This window comes from Myotis brandtii, unplaced genomic scaffold, assembly GCF_000412655.1.
Source record: "Myotis brandtii unplaced genomic scaffold, ASM41265v1 scaffold698, whole genome shotgun sequence".
Lineage (NCBI taxonomy): Eukaryota > Metazoa > Chordata > Mammalia > Chiroptera > Vespertilionidae > Myotis > Myotis brandtii.
The window spans coordinates 1,863,349-1,869,758 of NW_005370731.1; positions in this window are offsets into that span (position 1 = coordinate 1,863,349).

Below are 6,410 nucleotides of genomic sequence, written 5' to 3' on the forward strand. Positions count from 1 at the left end.
CATGTGCACATGTGTCCTTGGCATGCATTCCCAGAGCAGAATTGCGTGTCACTGGAACGTGCACTTGCAATGTTTCTGGATGGAGCCACCTGGCCTTCGTAGAGGCTGTCCAGTCAACTCTCGGTCATGAGCAAGTCTCTCCATCTTAAAATCACCCCCACAAAGAGCAGCCAGACACCTCAGACCACTCCTCCCCAACTCTTCCTTCAATGTTGCCCTGCCCTTATAGTTCAGGAAAAGGCACCTGTGTTCTGTCTTGCTCCCACTTCAGTCTGTCTTCTGCCTGCACCGCCATCCTGCTTCTTTTCAAAGATCACCGAGACTGTGGAAAAGCCTGGTGGGCACGGTTCTGCCTTTGCGGACCTTGTCCCTCTCACTGAGAGGCACTTCCTCCCGCACGCCCCTCCCTGGAGAACCTCAGGAAGTGCTCTGGTGCCCCCAGGAGGGAATGTGGAAAATGCCGAAATGCTCCGAAGGAGGAGTGGTTCCCAACCTTTTTTTGGCCATGCCCCACCTAAGCCCCCCTGTGACATAGAATTCTTATTATTAAAAAAGTGAGCTCCTATTCACGTGGAGGGAGCCTAAAAGGCCATTAACTCGGTCTAAACAAGCTTCCAAAGAACATGGCATCCATGAAAGAGAAAAATAAAAGAACGAAAGGACAGCTGAAGTACTGAGGAAGAGATCACTAAGAAATTGTTACAAAAATAATAATATAAAGTGACACGAAAAAATAGCAAATAAAGTTTCAAAACATAATAGAGAACTGAAATGCATAAATATGCCATAATATGTATTTATATACTGTATACGAGGCCCCTAGAAACATAAGAAATGCAAAAAAAAATTCACTGTTAATAACTCATTCTTGAATTGCCCTCTTAAAAATCAAATTGATGGGAAAAGGCACCTGTGTTCTGTGTTGCTCCCACTGCAGTCTGTCTTCTGCCTGTACCCCCATCCTGTTTCTTTTCAAAGATCACCGAGACTGTGGAAAAGCCCGGTGGGCACGGTTCTGCGTTTGCGGACCTTGTCCCTCTCACTGAGAGGCACGTCCTCCCGCACCCCCCTCCCTGGAGAACATCAGGAAGTGCTCTGGTGCCCCCAGGAGGGAACGTGGAAAATGCCGAAATGCTCCGAAGGAGGAGTGGTTCCCAAACTTTTTTTGGCCATGCCCCACCTAAGCCCCCCTGTGACATAGAATTCTTATTATTCAAAAAGTGAGCTCCTATTCACGTGGAGCGAGCCTAAAAGGCCATTAACGTGGTCTAAACAAGCTTCCAAAGAACATGGCATCTATGAAAGAGAAAAATAAAAGAACGAAAGGACAGTTACTGAGGAAATCACTAAGAAATTGTTACAAAAATAATAATATGAAGTGACATGAAAAAAATAGCAAATAAAGTTTCAAAACATAATAGAGAACTGAAATGCATAAATATGCCATAATATGTATTTATATACTGTATACGAGGCCCCTAGAAACATAAGAAATGCAAAAAAAAATTCACTGTTAATAACTCATTCTTGAATTGCCCTCTTAAAAATCAAATTGATCCCCTGTGGGGCATGTGCCCATGTCGGGAACCACTGGTTTAGAGAGACCATTTCTTGAGGGTTAAAAGTGTTATTGTTGTTTTTTTTTAAACTTTAAAAAAAATTGATTTTAGTGAGAGGAAGAGAGAGAGAGAGAGAGAGAGAGAGACATCAATTGGTTACCTTCCCCATGCACCCTGACTGGGGATTGAGCTAGAAACATGGGCATGTGCCCTGACTGGGAATTAAACCCGCCACCTTCTGGTGTATGTGGCAAAGCTCCAACCAACTGTGCCAACCAGCCAGGGCAGGAAACGCTTAATTCACAATGCACCTGAGTTGTTTGAATGGTGTACTGGGGAGATAGGTTGAATATTCAAGTGTGATGAGGCTAGTGGGTAATGATTGGGGATTCTCTTTGGATGGTGTTGGAAGCCCTGGGGGAGCCTGAGGTCTGAGGTGTGGAGGGGCCAGTGCTCCTGAGACTGAGGTGCAGACCACCACCTGGGCCTCTTGTCGAAAACACGGATTCTGCCTGGGCCGGTCTGGGTGGCCTGAGCGTCCGCATTTCAACGGGCCCAGAGCTGTACTGTGAGTGTCAGTGTGAACCGTGTTGGCTGGAGAGGGTAGTGCAAATAAGAAAAGGTGGTTGTTTCTGTGTGTACTCTTTTTTAAAAAAAATATATTTCTTTATTGATTTCAGAGAGGAAGGGGAAGGAGAGAGAGAGAGCGTCCGCATTTCTAACGGGCCCAGAGCTGTACTGTGTGTCAGTGTGAACCGCATTGGCTGGAGAGGGTAGTGCAAATAAGGAAAGGTGGTTGTTTCTGTGTGTACTCTTTTAGCCTCACTCGAGGATAGTTTTTCCATTGAGTTTTAGAGAGAGTGGAAGGGAGCGAGAGAGAGAAACACTGATGTGAGAGAGACACATTGATTGGTTGCCTTCCACATGCCCCAAGGTATGTGCCCTTGACTGGAATCAAACCCGAGACCCTTCAGTCTGCAGGCCGATGCTCTATCCCTGAGCCCACCCAGCTAGGGCTCTGTGTGCACACTTGACCACAACTGTAGTCTCTGGGACAAGCAGGCCAGCACCTCGGAGTTTCCCCACGGGGTTAAGGATGTTAACCCTTTGCCCAGGGTCACCTCAAGCAGGTCGCAAGCATGGATTTGGGCTCCCATCTCCCTGTTAGTGTCTGTAGCCAGGCCAGGTCAGGGTCAGCCCCAGACCTCCTGGGTCTCAGGACTTCGCGGGTGCACTTGCTGGAGCAGAGCCAACAGGCAAGGGCCACTCCTGTTAGCTCTCCTTCCCTCCCTCCTGCCCAGCTGACCGGGCCCAGGACTGGGAAAGCAAAACCTCTGGGCGTAGTCTTCTCTGTGGCTACACGGGCAGTGGCCCAGCTGCGGGCTGCGCAGCCACGACCAGCTGGGTGACCTCGGCGAGTTACTCAGCCTCATTTCACCTTAGTGTTCTCATGGCAAAGGTGCGAGCCTCCCAGGCTTGCTGTGAGCAAAATAACTGGGTAAACGAATTAACACGGAACAGTACCTCACACATAGGAATCGTATATTTGCTAATAAAGGCAGCGTGGGAGACAAACAGACCACGAGTGACGGGGTGATGTGGAGCTGCCGGGACGGGTGGGCTGTGGGCTGAGGCCCTCGGCCGGGAGGTGCAGAGTGGGGCTATTCAGGTGAAGAGAAATGGGTCTGAGTTGTTGTCATTATTTTTTATATTTGGACCCCACAGCGCACAGAGGGGGCTACCCCCACACCTCGGGCTGTGGCTCACCCACACCCATGGTCGGAAGGCCAGGCTGAGGTAGTTGACAGGGAACGGGAGCTGGCGCCGGGCACCTGGTGTGTGCAGACTGCTGGGCACAAGGGCGTCTGGGCACACGACTGGTACCTCCACGTCCTCTGTGTGTGCTGTGTGGTGCGGTCTCAGAGCCTGTGAACCTGGTTCTGGTGACAGCGTCTCCTGGTGTCATCACTGGCTCACAGTCAGCCAGTGACCCGCGGTGCCTAGAGCCACATCCCTGTGGAGAAGGAGGGGCGGGGAGGGCGAGGGGAGGAGGGAGGAGAGGAAAAGAGAGAGAGCCTGTGTTGGCTGCCCTCCCAGAGCCGGGCAGCGTGGGAGACAAACAGACCACGGGTGACGGGGTGATGTGGAGCTGCCGGGAAGGGTGGGCTGTGGGCTGAGGCCCTCGGCCGGGAGGTGCAGAGTGGGGCTATTCAGGTGAAGAGAAATGGGTCTGAGTTGTTGTCATTATTTTTTATATTTGGACCCCACAGCGCACAGAGGGGGCTACCCCCACACCTCGGGCTGTGGCTCACCCACACCCATGGTCCGGCAGCAGACTCATTTACATATTTTCCCTTCATCTTTCATCTCTCCTCCCACTTCATTGCTTCCCCAGAGGCCGCCACTCAGATGTGTTTTAAATGTGCTCCTAAATAAGTATGCATTCGGATAGATATGAAGTGTTGATTTTAAGTGTGTGTTTTCTCTTTTAATTACAAACCCAGCGTCAAGCTCGATTTCCCTCTGCGCAGCATATCAGGAACCTGCCGGCTGCTTTTTGCTTAGTTATTTGACCACATCTTCCTCCTTCTGAGGATCCGTACCCCTGGCACTGGGCGCCCAGGTTAGCTCCCACCCGTGTCCCTACGATGTATGTGTGATGAGCATCCTCACATGTGTGCTTGCACAGATCCGGGCGAGTCTTTCTTAGTTTTGGTCCCTTGAAAGCAGCACCCGAGACAGATTTGGGTGCCGTTCAGACCTGGCAATCCCCGAGGAGGTGGCCTCCAGGCTGCGGTGAGACGGGACCAGCCCTGGACAGTGTGGAGCAGAGGCGCGGGAACAGCGAGCGCCAAGGCGCGAGGCGGGACACGCGTGCTCTAGCTAAGGAACGAACAGGAGGAGAGGGAGTGTGGGGAGACAGGAGAAGAGGGATCTTCATGCAAGAGCTGTCCATTGGTCCCAGCCTGGCCATTGGAGTGATCCCAACCCAAATCAACACAGCTTCTCCACGGCAGCACTTCAGATCCTGGGGGGCCATGGCTGCTCCCCATCCCCCTTCTTCAGGCCAGAGACTGAGCTTTTGTATTGCTTGCTCAGAGCTCACCACTGCTCCCAGCCAGGCTGAGGTAGTTGACAGAGAACGGGAGCTGGCGCCTGGCACCTGGTGTGTGCAGACCGCTGGGCACATGGGCGTCTGGGCACATGACGGGTACCTCCACGTCCTCCGTGTGTGCTGTGTGGCGTGGTCTCTGGGGTGGGAGCCTGTGTACCTGGCTCTGGTGACAGTGTCTCCTGGTGTCATCACGGGCTCACAGTCAGCCAGTGACCCATGGTGCCTAGTGCCACATCCCTGTGGAGAAGGAGGGGCGGGGAGGGCGAGGGGAGGAGGGAGGAGAGGAAAAGAGAGAGAGCCAGGCAGCGTGGGAGACAAACAGACCACGAGTGACGGGGTGATGTGGAGCTGCCGGGACGGGTGGGCTGTGGGCTGAGGCCCTCGGCCGGGAGGTGCAGAGTGGGGCTATTCAGGTGAAGAGAAATGGGTCTGAGTTGTTGTCATTATTTTTTATATTTGGACCCCACAGCGCACAGAGGGGGCTACCCCCACACCTCGGGCTGTGGCTCACCCACACCCATGGTCCGGCAGCAGACTCATTTACATATTTTCCCTTCATCTTTCATCTCTCCTCCCACTTCATTGCTTCCCCAGAGGCCGCCACTCAGATGTGTTTTAAATGTGCTCCTAAATAAGTATGCATTCGGATAGATATGAAGTGTTGATTTTAAGTGTGTGTTTTCTTTTTTAATTACAAATCCAGCATCAAGCTCAATTTCCCTCCGCGCCACGTATCAGGAACCTGCCGGCTGCTTTTTGCTTAGTTATTTGACCACATCTTCCTCCTTCTGAGGATCCGTACCCCTGGCACTGGGCGCCCAGGTTAGCTCCCACCCGTGTCCCTACGATGGATGTGTGATGAGCATCCTCACGCGTGTCCTTGCACAGATCCGGGCGAGTCTGTCTTAGTTTAGGTCCCTTGAAAACAGCACCCGAGACAAAGATTTGGGTGCCGTTCAGACCTGGCAATCCCCCGAGGAGGTGGCCTCCAGGCTGCGTTGAGACGGGACCAGCCCTGGACAGTGTGGAGCAGAGGCGCGGGAACAGCGAGCGCCAAGGCGCGAGGCGGGACACGCGTGCTCTAGCTAAGGAACGAACAGGAGGAGAGGGAGTGTGGGGAGACAGGAGAAGAGGGATCTTCATGCAAGAGCTGTCCATTGGTCCCAGCCTGGCCATTGGAGTGATCCCAACCCAAATCAACACAGCTTCTCCACGGCAGCACTTCAGATCCTGGGGGGCCATGGCTGCTCCCCATCCCCCTTCTTCAGGCCAGAGACTGAGCTTTTGTATTGCTTGCTCAGAGCTCACCACTGCTCCCACGCCAGCCCACCTGTGCTGTGTAGGTCCCTTGATGTTTTCCTGTGAATGCGGAGGGGAGCACAGCTACGGTTGCTGTCTGTTTTCTGCTCATCCACACAGTGACTCGTTTGTTATCTGTCTCCTGATGTTCCCCCCTCTCCTCTGCGAATGAGACCCTGCAGTCCAGCAACACTGGCCTTGAACACCCAAGTACATTTCTATCCCAGGGCCTTTGCACTTGCTGTGCCTCTGCCTGAAAAGCTCCTTCTGAAAATGTTTTCATGACCCCCGCTTGCTTGGGGGGCCCATCTGTGAGCAGGGAGCTTCTCTCACCTCCCCCAGCTCTGTAGAAAACAGCCCCTCAGCTGGCCCCCTCCCTCTCCTGCTGATCCGTTCCCCATTTGTTATAAACTGAATGCTGGTTACCCCCCCCCCCC